This window comes from Megalops cyprinoides, chromosome 13, assembly GCF_013368585.1.
Source record: "Megalops cyprinoides isolate fMegCyp1 chromosome 13, fMegCyp1.pri, whole genome shotgun sequence".
NCBI classification, from domain to species: domain Eukaryota; kingdom Metazoa; phylum Chordata; class Actinopteri; order Elopiformes; family Megalopidae; genus Megalops; species Megalops cyprinoides.
Genome location: NC_050595.1, coordinates 10052638 through 10068251, shown reverse-complemented (window position 1 = coordinate 10068251; position 15614 = coordinate 10052638).

The window sequence follows — 15614 nt, the reverse complement described above, 5'->3', positions numbered from 1 at the left end:
CAGGTGATAGTTCTCCATTCCATGGGTCTCTGAGGTACTAGAGCAGATTGGTGGGAATTACACTCGTGAAACTCCCACAAGCCCCCCCCCCCCCCCCCCCAGCTGATGCCTCTCTGTCTTCTGTAATTCTAAGCCCTTCTCTCCCTCTGTCAGTCGAGATGAAAGTGTTGTACTGGGTCAGATAGAGAAGAAGAAATTCGGCACCCAGGCAGTCGTTAAGGTCTCTTAGGCCTCTGTGCTCAGCCTGTGCTGTCAGTGTTTGCTTATCAACACAGAAGTCCCTTTTATGCCTTTGAAACAGTGCCTCTGTCTCCCTTCAGTAAGACAGCTCTGCCCACAGATTTCCCTGCGGTCTCCACTGTGCGTCTTGTGTGGTGCTGTGTACTCTTTGAAGTTGTATAGTGTATTGACAGTGTATAGTCTCTCTATATATGTCTCTCACTGTATGTATGTGTGTGTGTGTGTCTCTCAAAATGACCAGCCTGACCCCAACCAACATAGTTTCAGTGCTGACTCACAGAGAGGCTCTTCTTGCCATCAAAAACGCACTTCATTTCGCAATAGCAGCCTCCCACTCCTCTGTCCTGATTCTTCTAGACTTTTCTGGGGCCCTCAGCACAGCCCTGTTGTCTACCCTGGCAGCTACAGCCGTCTCTGAGCCTGATAGTCACATCCATTTCAAAATGCTGGTACTGTCCCTCTCGGGGAGGCAAGGGGTAGGACTCCCCTTTATCATTCACCGCGTGTCCTGGTTGCACCCTCTGTCCGTTTGGGCCCCCATGGGGTGGAATGAGATTCTCCTAACAGTCAGGCACTGCAGAGTCACTGCCATTTTATGAAAACCCGCCTTTTCAGATCGCATCATGGCTCCCCTACCCAAGCATAACTCACTTTGCCATTATTCGAGTAGTTTTATGTCAAGGCGTGTTGTATTCCACTTATGTATTATACTGTGTCTAGGCATTTTTGTACTTGTCATCCTCGCAGTGTGAAAGGGACTGAAGCTTGTTTGTTAAATAATATTACGCCAAATGATATGCCTGAGTGTTCTTGTCAATATTCCTTCTGTCCTTATGTATATAACCTGTCCTGGTGATTGGGCTGGAGGAGAGTGACCTTTCAGAAGCAATCTTTCTCCCATTCTGACCCAACTGCCTCTGCTCTCGTGCTGACGACCCGCCCCCCTCTTAATTGCCTCGTTAATGTTTCGCCTCCGTTAATGAAGTGTGCAGTCTCTGGAGCGGAGGCAGCATCCAGCGGGACTCCCGTGGAAAGGAGCCTGTTTGAAAGGAGCTTTAAACAGAGAATAAATACGGGTCCGCAGAGAGCGGCTCGTTCTGTATCGGTGGAGGACAAATCGCTGCTTTGAAAGGGGTGCACACAATGGTGCTGAAATAAGAAGTGGCAGATTCCCCAATGGCCTGGGTGGGAAAATCCTGCAGGAAAAAAAAATCCAGGGCTAAATTTGTGGCTAAGACGTCGCTGGTGTTTTGCCACTGCTGTTTGCTTCATGCTGGATGTACGTTAATGCTGGATTCCTCTGAAGCGCCCGGCTCATGTGTTAAACATTAGTGCCCCAGCTGGGGGTTCAGACCCATAGCCCTTGGGATCAGAATGCATTGCCCTATGCCACATTGCTGCACATGTGATTAAATGCCAATAATAATAATAATTAATGCAGAGGCTGGTGGCTACCTTATTCCTCTCTGCTTGTACAGAGCAACTGGGTTTCCTCTAGTAGCTGTGCGGTAAGGCTGGCTTTGATCTGATTTTGCAGCTGGACAGGAGAAGAACAGACCCACATGCACTGTGCAGGGTTCTCATACTGCATTATTAGAGCACGCAGACAGATCCTACATACTGCTTTATCACAGTGCACAGCCTGCTCCTACATACTGCATTAACACAGTGCACAGACTGCCCCTATATACTGATTTATCACAGTGCACAGCCTGCTCCTACATACTGAATTTTCACAACACACAGACCGCTCCTTCTGTAGGTACTGTATTGTTACTATGGACTTACTACACTTTCTATACCATAAGACTCTTACAACATTATACTCCACGGTTACAGAATTATACTGCACAGACTGCTCTTACATTATACTGCACAGACTGCTCTTACTATGGTGCATTCCACTGCACAGTTACAACATCTTACCATGCTGTCATTTTACAGCACAGAATGTTCTCACTATGTTAAACTGCACAGACTGCAGTTTACACATCGATTTCAGGCATTAGGGAATCTGTCAATCCAATGTGATCCACGGCTGGTGCTGGGACCGGCACTTGCAAATTAGTCCGATTTTTACGGTAAACCCCTCCCCCCCAATGTCACTGTGAGGTAGGCAGACCATCGCGTGTTTTCTGAGGTTATTCTGGGAGGAGATTCGGGGTGGAAGAGACAGTTCTGTTCTCAAGGAGACCTCAGCAGCTGCAGCGATATCAGTCCCTGGATGATCTTGATTCAGATGGTTATACGGCTGAAGGCCCGTCACCGTCGGTAACTGCTGTAAGAGCCTGGACGTGACAGTATAGCTCAACCTAAGCACAGCGCTTCAGGCTGACTGATCGTCCTCCAGCACAGGGCCTGAAATGAAATTAATAAAGGCATTTTGCATAAACAGCCTTGGGAATGATTTTCCCCCGACAGTAGGAATGCTGCGTCAGCCAAACACTTGCCCCGCGTTCAGAGTTTTTACAGCCTTTATATTCAAGTGTAAGGGCTTTTTTATCAGTGAAGGACGAGGCTGGATGTACTCTTTTGTGCTCCTTCAGCTGACTTCAAGACTGGATCCACTGATATTATTCATGAGCTGGAGGGAACATTAAACCAGAGGTGTCAGTGGCCCAACAGCCCTGCTCTGGGCTACATATATTACATTACATTACATTACATGTTCACGTACATTACATGCATTACAAAAATGCACATAATGTATGTATAGCACATCACAGTGGACAGTATGTTACTGTGTGCTGCCTTTTTCACTGAGTGTTGCCAATATACACATTACTGTAGGTCAGTGTCTGTGACTGGACAGGGTTCACAGCCGTGCATCTCATACAAAATGGATTCGAATTCTGACCTGCTTAGGGTAGACAGCACCCTGAGCACGCCACTGATAACTGGATTCTCCCAGATACACATCTGAATGTAAAATGGGGTCAGATGTCTGACCAAGTGGGGTGTCATCACGTGATGTGTGATCATGCCGAATGTTCAGGTGAATAATATTCTGTATTAAATTCTGTATTTCTTTGAAAAGGTTCAGTTTAATAGATTTTACCGAGCCATGTTTTGTTACACTGCAAACACCTGTGACATGATTACATCGGCAACAAATCAAATCCAATACAACTATTTTAAAGAGTGACAAAGACTAATTATGAAAATGAATTGTTATGCATCATAAATAAAGACTTTATTCCTTTTTTTTCAATGCTCCCGGAGGTTAGATTCAATGGCATTTCACTGGGAGTGATCTGCAGTGCTGTATGTGTGTGTGTGGGGGGGGGGGGGGGGGGGGGCAAGGATTCAGCGGTTATGAACTACACTCTCCTTTTATCTCGCGTCGAACACATCCCCGGGTTCTTACAACGTATCTGTTATGCTGCGGTGACGATAGCATATTGCCGGGGCGTTTGATGGACTGACCCGTTCTCTGTGGGCTGAAAGCGCATCTGTCTCCATAAAGCAGGCCGGCGATGGATTGCTCTCTCTGTGGGTCGGCCTTATCATGTGCTAGGTGTTCATCAGGCCGTGCACTCCTCAGCTGAGCTGTGTTATCAGCATATGTCCTCCTAAAAACTCTGCCATGTTTATTGCTAAGCGGCTAATTGATGTCTGTAATGTGACTATATATATATATATATATATATACATATATATATATATATATAATATATATATAATAAAGTCACATGCTTCATTTATTTTATATATTTGTTTATGCCTCCAGGAAGCCTAGCATATACAGTAAATTGCTGAGGTGAAAAGCAGGGCAAACCACTCGCATGGAAAGATCGTGCAATTGCACTTTCCGAAGAAGACTGAGGGAAGGTTTGCGTTTGTTGGAGAAATTTCGAGAGGTGTTAAAATTTCACATTAGATGTTGCAGTGGCGTCTAATTTCATTACACTGCCTAATACTTAATACCTAATGCTCCCCACTAATACTTGCTCCCCATCCCATTGCTTCAAAGTGTTCATACTCATTTCATAATTTTCTCGTTGGTATTCTCACTCCCCGCTCCAGCTCTGTTGGCGTTTGTATGGTTGGACATTTTTACACACCTCCATGTTGGAGATGCCATTTAGTACAGGGTGGTAGGATTGTGTAAGATCTGAGGCCATTACACTTACAGTAATGTATTCCCAGAACTTTCAGGAGGTAGAACCCAGGTGGATTGTGGGTCGTTTTAAATATTTAGGGTTTTCAGTCAGTCATGGGTGAGGTATTGGGCCTCTGATATCCTGGAATATCTTCCATAAATTGAAAGGCCATACATTAATGATGTGTCATACTGAAGGCATGAGGGAATTTTGTATAATAATGGTACAGGATTGAGGGCTGCTGGTTGTAAAGTAACTGTTTTAATTCAGTTTCGTTGTAAGTACAACTCTGGTGAGAATTCATATGTGACAGTCATCTGTGTTATTCATCCACTCATTATTCATGTGCTCATAGTAAATTAATGTCCTGGTGATAATTTATCAATGATATTATGCTTTTATTCCATTATATATTTACATGAAATTCTGAGTTTGATGTCAACCCAAGAACCCCCAATGTAGACGTATTTGCAAATGTGTACCATTCCCCAGCACTGTCATTGCTGAGTATATAACAATCATCATCTATAAGATTGATTAACTACTGTCTGGGAGCACAAGTTATTCATGAACTATATGTGCGGAGATTACCGGCACAATGAAATATCTGAAAATGTAGCTATTTTTATGCATCTCATAAAGATTGACATTGACACAAGGAACATGCAAAGACAGACACAGACAGACTGTTCCATGTTGTTCAAGAATCTGGCTTAAAGAAACATTATGTTATAGAATAGACGACTTACTTTAGATGTTGTACGTCTGGTGCAGTCGTTGTTTAAGCAACGTGTATGGCAACAAATAAAAAATGTAACGTTGGCCCATTACATGTCCTAAAACTGAATCCCTTAAATTGCCTTAATCCAAAGATTTTCATACACTGACCCTAATGTCAGTTGCAATATTGGTCAGGTGCAGGATTCTTTTGATGTCTTAGATTAAATATCATATAGTCACATGACAGAAAGTCAGTAGCCCCTCCAGAGATCCAGTGAGGGCCCCTCCAGGGATATATATATTTATAGTATTACATGGGTAAATGAATGGCTAGATGTGTACATTTCTGCTTTTCAGAAAGTGTCCTGTTTCAGACAGGCTGAAAGCTGCTTTAGATGATGAAACTAAAGATAGGTGGATGTGGTCAGGGGCAGAAATGGTTGGTCTGCATAAAAAGGACTGTTCATCAGAATTTATAAACAATACAGAAGATCATTCTTGACCTTGACTGTCCTCACTACAGACCCTGCAAGTGATTTTTATTCCTACATGTCAGTGATATAGTGCCTTGCACATGCAGCGGACTGTGTCAGAGCACAGATGAGATGTCCTCCTTCCCACTGTTCCAGGATCAGTTTTACTAGATTATTTGAGCTGCAGCCATTGGACGTGTCAGCCCCGCCTTTATGTGGGCACTGACCCCAGAATACTCAGAATGGCAGGTGCATGAGATAGCCCAGTATACTGATCCTGTGTCAGTGCTAGAGGACCTCATAAAGTGATGTCTGCTCTGAATAAATGATTCGAAAAACACAGGATAGGCCAGAGAGCGCAATGACTTATCTGCCCCATCAGTGAACTGCAACCGGCTGCCCCTTATCACACAAATGTCAAGCCAACATTTTTAGTTGCAGGTTTGCCAGTTTCAAGGAGAGGTAGAGGCCATTTTTGTGGAGTATTTGTTTTTCTCTTTCCTTGGCATTTAAGGACATACAGGGGAGCATGCAGACCAGCTGTTCTCCAAGCAGAGACAAACTGAAGCGTTGATGTCACCTGACAGCGGTGTTACTCCCATCAATATTGTCCGACAGTAGAGTTTCCCTCCCCATTGTACACAGACCTGTCTTCCCATAATGCACCATCCAGTCTACGCCCCCCCACCCCCCCAAACTCATTATCACTGACCAGTGCTGAGGTCAATTCCCACGGGAGTGATTCTCTCCCAATTCAGGTGCAATCCTCCGTATTCCTTTTTTTTTTCCCCACACTAGTTTAATCAATTCCTCTTTTCTTTTCACCCATTCCCATTCTTTTTCATCAATTCCCCATTCTTTGTCATCAAGCCGAATGCCCATTCCCTTTGAGGGGGACACTAATCACTTGGCAGTTACAAAACACCCTAATCTAACTTCATTGTGTCCTGTCAATCTGAGATTTCTTATTGAAACCTGTACAATGTTCTGAGCGAACAAGTTAATTATAGCCTGCATTCATGTGCCCAGCTTGAATTTATGAAGCACAGAGTGCCTCTCTGCTTGGCTGCAAAAGAGCAATTTGCCCTTCTGAGCGCAATAATGAGGATATGTCGGGACGTATGACTGATATGGGTCATAACTGTCACAATTCCCAATTCCCGCAAACGATTTCGGTTGGATCACACAATGTGCCACTCCGGAATGCGGAGCGGAGCTCCACGGCTGAAGGGACATAACTGTCACTGTCACGGCTGTGCCTCGCCAGGGGACGGGCTGCGAGGTTTCCGACGGAAATGTTCCCGCGGCACTTTCCCTGTACCTCCCCGCACAGACTGAGATGTGCATGGGTTTCAGGGTGGAGGGGCACTTTCTCTCCCTCCCTGCATTACATACCTGAGGGAGGGAGGTGCTAAGACTCAATGTCATCCATGCTCTTTCCAACGGAGACACTCATTCCCTCCTCTCTCCTCCTGGCTCTGTCTAATTTATCATTTTTTCCATGCGGATGATGAAATGTCAGTGTAATTGTTTACACGATGTAGAGCATAGTGCTTATTCAGGGGTCTAAGGGCGTGAGGGAGAGAGGGGGTAGGGCAGGCAATGTCTTTGATTTTGGAATTCATTAGCATAGATTATGCTCCTAACTGAAGTATGCACACAACTGGAGTTAAGTCAATGGTATTAAAGTGGGACTGAATACTATGCAATATTGGATATGAGATTGCACAGTATTTTCAATTTTTACTCTATCGTTATTACACTTTGCATACCGCTACACCACCCAGAGCACCCACTTGATTTTGTCTGAATCTCCAGAAAAAAGGAAGAGACACTAATTCAATTCAGGTCAATCTGGCGCTAAAGCAAATCCCAGCTGATACCGTCAAGAGCTATAGGAGGCTCCACCAACCACCAAGACTGCTCCCACAGATATCAACCACGGATCACAGACACAGAGGTAAGTAGCAATTGTACAATATTTATAACAATAAGTTAATAAATCATACATGTAGTACAGAAAGGACTGTGCAGCAACCCACAGCAGAGATCTCTCCCTTTTTCATCCTTGGTTGCTGCCCTCTGTGTTGGATGGATCCTGCAATTTCCTCCACCCTGCCCCCAGGTTACAGCTTGTCACTCTGCCGACTGTTCACAGGTACCCCTTATTAAGGTAAGTAAACCACCAACCCTACCCACTTGTACTCATTACATTATTTATTTACATTACATTATTTAGCAGATAGGTTACAGTTCTTTACAATGTTTTATATTTCTATATATATCCATTTATACAGCTGGATATTTACTGAGGCAATTGTGGGTTAAGTACCTTGCCCAAGGGAACAGCAGCAGTGTCCCAGTGGGGATCGAACCAGCAACCTTTCGGTTACGGTTACTCACCTGCTGACACTCCCATCCCACAGTTGCTGATAATAACAAGGTAATAGCACATCAAAAATAAAATCAGTAGGAAGGAGGTGAAATAGCAATATAATTTATTAATTAACAGGGATGGTGCCCTCAGCCAGTCAGTGAAGGAGGACAAATGCAATTGACATTGACATATATTTCTTTCAGATGTAATATATAAAGGGGTTAATGAAAGCCCAACAATATAGCTCTGACAGGATTGCCTTTATAGGAATGTTGAATCTGAGATTCGTGAAGACAACAGCATTGACCATTGTCCAGGCCACGCATCAGTGCCACCTTTCTCATCTGCAGAGCATTGCTTCAATTAGTTACACACAGTAAAATAAAGACATTCCCATCGTCGGTAGATCCCAGTGCAGTGGGCAGGCAGCATAGTATCAAGATGTTCACAAATGAACTGGACGCCCAGCTCTGTCTGGTAGAAAGAGATAAGGTGAGACAGGAGGGAGGTATATGACAGAGGTCCAGAGTGAATCAGCTTTGACTTTGGTTGAGGAATGCCTGGGAGAGTGTTGTGCTTTACTGCTTTGACTTCATATGCGCACATGTAATAAAACTGCAGAGGGTCAACTTGTCTGCCTGCATTGCTGATGTCTCGTAGTCACATTTACAAATATGTAAATTATTGCCATTTCCGAATATTACGCTATATTTCTGATTCCTGTCTGATTTTCTGATTTAAATATCTTTAAATCATTTTTCCAATATACTCTTGGGCTGAACAAGATATTTCATTTCTGTTTGCATTAGAACCTGATTTATGTCTGTTTTGCTCATTCAGAGCAACTCCAAACATACACAACAGACTTTTTTAAAACAATGAATCATAACATCAGTCTAAAACTAGAAGTTTATTACCTATGTGTGACTGGCTCGCTGTCCTTTTTCCAACCACTCTAAAAGTAAGTGCTAGTTAATCATTAGCAATGTGGAGTATTTATTTGCTGTTTCCTAAAAAATGAAAAGGCTATTAAAATGAAGTTTGTGCAGGTGAGTTTTGGCAGTGGTCTGTTGGAGCTGTCATTGGCCTCCCTGATGTATGAGTGTTCTAGCACCGCTTGGCCCGCCGTCCTCACAGGCGCCATGTCCTTCCTGGAGGGGTCAGCGGTCCTGCGGCACTCCGCGCCCTCCCTCGCGCCCGCACGTTCTCCCCTCCGCTCTCCCCGCCGAGAGAGCGCCGGCGAGCGATGGAGCGATTAGAGGGAGCGCAAGGGGGGCAGGGGTGGAGAGAGGGACAGAGGGAGAGAGAGAGAGAGAGAGAGCGGGGAGGGAGATGGAGCGATTGGTGGGAGGAGGAGAGGGAACAGAGAGAGAGAGAGAGAGATGGAGGAGGAGTAGGGGGAGATGAGGTGATTATCAAGGGGAAATACGGATGGGGGAAGGGAGGGAGGGAGAGATGGAGAGGAGCAAAAGAAAGGAAAAAACACACACACAGTCATAGGCCATCTGTCTTTTGAAGGATGAACACAGATTGTGTGTTTATGAGATTGAATGCTTGTATGTTTGGGAATTTGGGTGTTTGAATTTATTTGAATACAAGGATATGACCAGAGCGCTTGGCGTCACAGACTATGATCCTATTGTTTAAATCTGAGAATCCACTGGATGAAATTCAGTCCTTCGCCTTCTAAACTTGACTCACTGTTAGAGGCTTTTCAGCAATGGTGTCAATGATTGTAATTGGATGTCTTGTCTGTCGTTAGCAAACAGTAGATCAAGGTTTTGAGTGAAGTCGATCAATCCCTCTGCTGGCAGGTAGGGTGGAAACCTTAATGAAGTGAATTCCACAGTCTTCTACGTTGAGTCTGGTGTGAACTCCTGCTCTAGAGATAGTACAGAGATCAAAGGGGTGGACAGGGGCTCACCTACCGAGCTCTTGGTTTTATAGATCTTTGCATTTCTTGAACTATAAGATAAATCGGCAGGTCCTGTCCACCAATACAAAATTCATCAAAGACGTGGAGCTACCCTGGATATTTTCCAGTGCGGTGCAAGGTCCCCTTGCTTGAGGCCACAGCAACAATGATCCTCTCAGGATCTGAATCTTCAACCTTATACTTCCAAGTTCTCCCCTCTTCCCCTCTCTGAATTATTCATACCCCTTTTGAGAGGGCAAGGCCAGGAAAGGGGGCAGAGTAGACAGAGAGGAAAGGAGGCCAGCCCTCTGTGAATCTCTTCATGTGCGGCCGCCCTGCAGAGCTCCGTCCACTAGGATTCAGCATCACTTTTTTAATTCTGTCTCTGGAATTCGCTGCTCAGAGATTTACGGTCCCGTTGCTGCCTGATGAACGTGGCCATCCCCTGATAGGGCGTGTGTCTCGGCGACGCATTGATTAAGCACGAAGCTCCTCTCCATGACATTGGCTTGTCCTGCGAGGGGGAATCGGACCTTTTTGATAACAATAAAAGAGGGAACCCAATGCCGAGTATGGCCGAGGACAGTGAAAGTGATCAGAGATCTGGTTTCAGGAAGCTGCCTTGAGCCATGTTTAAGGGAGAGGAGAAGGGCCATAACACTGACATAATGATAGCCCAATCTCAGTGTCTGGGATAGGATTACAGGGAGGAAAAATGCTTGTAATGCACTTCTAGTTTAACGTATGGAAACCATTACACCAGCTAACTGTGATGCATGTTTAATGCCTGTGTGAATACTGATGCATTTTTGTATGTAGTATATCATTGATTCTGCTTAAAGTGTTGAATGGGTAAAGATTTTCAATGTGACGACCTTTGACCACACTTTCATCAGTTTTTAGATTTTTTGATCAGGTGTTTGATTTTTAAAAGGCACGTAGGGAACTCAAATGCTGATGCTTCAGTACACAAATAACTCACCCAATAACTCTGACTCAACATCTTGATTAATCCATCTTTAATTTAATCCAGGGACAAAGTGATTGCAGGATGGGGATGTTCACTTTGAGGTTTGTTTTCACCTCATCAACAAATACATGTTTTGCTTTTCTCTGCAGGGAGGCTTTTAAACAGCGTGGTGCCGTTTAGTTGTCTAGCTGTGTGTGTGTGTGTGTGTGTGTGTGTCTGGTTACTGCCTGTTCCCTCAGATATTAATGAAGAGGATGCATGAGGCAGAGATCCCCTTCTGTCTAGCAATTTTGCTGTTTACTTTAACAGTAACAGAGGAACTACAGCTTTGTATTCCTGTGGGACCAGAGTGGCTCCTTCTGATACTCAGAGACCTGAATTTCTGGCGCATCTTATTGTATTTTCTTACTTTAGTCAATACTCAGCTATGAGTGGAAAAAGATCCCATCTGATATTATTCCCATCAGATTACATTGCAGCATTTTTTTTTCATGTCAGCCATGTTCTTAAGAGATCTGAGGTCATCCATGCATGAGGTTAGAATGGCAAGGCAGGACAGGATGCAGGAAAGGGCAAGACGCTGGCTGATAAACAGGACCAGACTCCAAGGGAGGAGAAGCAGAGCGATAGGCAGAGCTAGAGAGAGGGCGAGTAGGGGTAAGAAGCAGGGCTAGAGGCAGAGCTAGAGGCAGGGTTAGAGAATGGGTGAGTTTGACTGAGTGAGAAGCAGAGCAAGGGGGTAGCTAGATGCAGAACTGCAGGGCAAGGGGGTGGGGAGGCAGGGCTAGAGTCATAGATAGAGCCAGAGCTGGAGGCAGACTTAGAGGCAGGTTGAGAGGCAGAGCTAGAGGCAGAGTAGGACCATGCCCAACCATTCTTGTGAATAAGTTACTTTTCTGTCTCTTTTTTTTTATTTTTGCATTTCATAAAATGGAAAGGTTTTTTTTTTCATTTATGAAATGTAAATGCCAGGATTAAATCTCTGTTAGAAATGAGGAGGATGAGCAGAGAAAAATGAGCTGGAGGAATGAGAGATGTAATTAATGCTCCGGCTCTGTCCCTCGCACAAAACTCTGTGTCTGCGCTCCCCTCCTCACTGCGCTGGCCTGCTGTTCTTTTCTGTGGCAATTAAACTGGGCAACCTCAGGATTCTCCTCTGTGTGTGTGTAATGGCCTAGTTCATTTGCAGCTTAGATTCTGGAGACCAGCAGATACGGAAGGATAGAATAACTTACGTATAAAAGGTTAGCTCCACTTTGCATTGTAATTCTATGTAATTGCATGCCATTTATGCTGTATATAAGGTTCTGTGAGCCTTCCAGAGCACATTCATAGCTAGGGGCTAATTTTCAGCCAGGAAAGACCCAGTGGTGCGTGGCCTTGCTGGAGGGGGTCAGAGTGGAGACTTGTCTCTATCATGACCTCTCCACTGTGTTGCCTTTTACAGCAGACTGGGTCACTGGTTTACAGCAAATGGTCACAACTCTGGCTGAAGAAAAACACACAGAGATATGCACACACATACACACATGCATACATATATATATATATATATATATATTTATATATATATATATATATATATATATATATATATATATATATATATATATATATATACATGTACATGTGTGCTCAAATGTATGCACAAACACATTATCAGGTACGTACATGTGCACACTCACACATACTTGCATATACACATGTACACACATTGACAACATTAACAAGTAGGCACACACACACATTCAGAGACAACAGTCACACATCATCATTCAGACCCACGTATACACACACATCCATCCAGGGCCCTGAGCATGTGCTTCTCTGAGTTCCCATCACACTGAGAGAGGGGAGAAAGAGAAGGTGTGTGTGTGTGTGTGTGTGTGTGTGTGTGTGTGTGTGTGTGTGTGTGTGTGTGTGTGTTTGGGGTGCAAACAAGATATCATATACATCGGGGTGTTAAGTGGACCCTTTGGCCACATTTTCAGGTTGCTTCCCAGGCGCTCCTGTCCTGTTAGCGGTAATACTGTATGACAGAACAACAGACCAGAGGGTGAGCAAGCACAGAAAGCAAAGCATTAGTTGGATCATTCATTCCCCAGCTCATGAATGCTAACAGGAATGTATTCGCTTGAAAGCAGACCTCATCTCTCTCTCTCTCGGGTACGGGTGGAATAAACGAGCCCTTGAATGTGTGTGTGTCTCTCTTTTTTCCTTCATTTCCCATCATTTCCTCAGCATGTGTCCCCATCAGACAGCGCCCCATCCCCCTTTATTAAAGCAGGTGTCACCAGCGTCAGCCATTTAATAGACCTGTCGCAATCTAAATGGAGCACTGAGGGAGAGGTGGCAGAATGTTTTGGGTGTGTTCCTGCTCGGAAGACTAGGTTTTGCCTCCTAAGGGTTAAAATGGTGGCTTTCAGCTGACGGCTCCACACTTCAAAGAAGGTGTTTTCAGGCTAGGGAATTTCACGAAGGTCAGAGCTTTTTCCCACCTCTACCCATAAATCAACGGGAATCTGTAGGGAACACAGCAATGCATAGTCCTTTTAAAATGGAAGGGGCTGAGGGATGTACATTTTGAAACTGCCAGTAAAAAACAGTTGTGTATGTTCTGTGTTATGTCTCTTTTTGGGGAGCAAATTTAGGGCCCAAACGGAGGACTTTCCTGGATGTAAAAATTGAGATTCTCCCATCATAGATTTTTCCCAGCATACTCCATACCCAAAATGAGTTGGTGATCTCAAATGGAGGGCACTCCGTAACTGTGGGACAAAAAAAAAAAAACACCACAGCATTTTTATTCTATCGTAGATGAAAGATGTCCTCTTGGCTTGATGGAGAAAACTTGTTTTCATTTGTTTACAGAATGCTCGAGGTTACTGCCATTGTTTAAACTTTTACAGAGCTGGCTGTCAGGGTCGGGGGAATGTTTTTCCAAAACATGTTTCATACTTTGGGTTGAAGAACAGAAGAGGGAGGAAAAACTGGGCTGTTTCATGACATTTTCTCTCTTTTTTTGGTTTTGGTTTGCTTAATGTCTCTTTCTATATTCTGTTGTTATGTCTTGCTTGTAAATATTTAAATATGTAAATGGTACCCTTTACCAAGCTCTTTTGTTTAAAAAGTAGGTTAATTAAAGGGCTTTCAAAAGTTAAAAAGTCTCTCTCCCTTCCTCTCCGTCTTTGTTTCTGTCTCTCTAAATTACTCCGTCTAACTCATGGCGGGTATTGAATTATACAAGGCTTCAAAGGAGATATGAGAGGAGAGGGGTGTTGAGGAGCTCACTCGCTACACTACGTCTCTGACCCCGGGGGCATGTTCAAGTTGATGAGCACTCTCACCGCACAGCACTTCTGACCTCAGGGGCGTCTTGATGAGCTGGCTCAGAACACTATACCACTAAACCCAGAGGCGGGTTGAGGATCACTCTCGCAACACTGCATCACCAAACCCAGTGTGAATTTCTCCCAGCCTCAGAGCCATGTGTCCCAGAGGAGAACTCTGCCTTTGGCTGCATCAATCTACCAGTGGCAGGAACAGCAGAGATGTCACAGATTTAGCTGTTTATCAACAGGATTAAGAGGTTATTCCGTGTAGTTATGGATTATGATTTAATCTGTTAAATGATGGATGTTCTGACATCTTGGTCTGTGTCTGTGTCTATGTCTGTGTGTCTGTGTTTCCGTGAATGTGTATTGAATTATACGTGTATGAATTATTTGTGATGTGTCAAAGCAGAATCCTTTGAAGAATTTTGTATTTGAAGAAGATTTTTGCAATGCAGTGCAGCATGTTTCACCCCGATACAGTAACACAAAGAGAGAATACCAGATATCAGGCAGTGTTAATCAATGGTATAGAGAATAACCATTATAATTCAATCAGTTATGTAGAGAGAATACTGAGAGCAGACAATGTTAACCGCTGATGTGTAGAGATTATACTCCATAGAGGGCAGTGTTAATCACTGTGGAAGAATTCCTAACTGCAAGCAGTTGTTAACAGTGACACAGTGAGAATAACTAATATACAGTATGTCAATTACAGATGCAGGGAATACTGATTTTGGGCAGTGTTAAATTGTGGTGCAGAGATTGTAACCAATCCTGGGCAGTGTTAAACACTGTGGTGGAGAGATCATGACCAATCATGGGAAGTGTTAAACAGCGTAATGTGGAGAATACCTAATGTCAGCCATTGCTAAATTGTATAATGTGTCAGCTCACATATGCTGTGAGAGTCATTAGCCAGATGAAGCCTTTGGCCAGTGCAAATTGCCGGTCAGAGTCGGGGCTTTAGGCATCTGAAGCTTCAGGGATGACTGCGCCCATATGTGTCTCCTCATTGGCAACCCTCCGCACAATCTCCCAGCATGCTCTCTGTTTGGGTCTCATCCCTCGCTGCTGGGGATTATCTCTAATCCCTGCACTGATTTTTATCAAACTGGGGATCGCAGTCCGTCGGCACTCCCCGGCACCGTCGCCCTAATGAGGGCTCCCGCATTGCAGTTGGGGAGAGACAGCGCCCTTAATGTGTGTGTGTGTGTCTGTGTCTGTGTGTGTGTGTGTGTGTGTGTGTGTGTGTGTGTGCGCACACGCACACACGTGCAAAATAGAGGGAAACGGATAATGTGATGAAAGAACTGTCCTCTATAACAAAAATGAAAATTGTTACAAATTAATAAATTGCACCAATAAATTATAATGTTGTCGGGGGGATATAACTTGATAAAATTGTTTGTCAGGGTAACAAATGCCAGATAAACACAAATCTCAGTGACTATAGCCTTGCCACTGAGCCAAGCCACCAT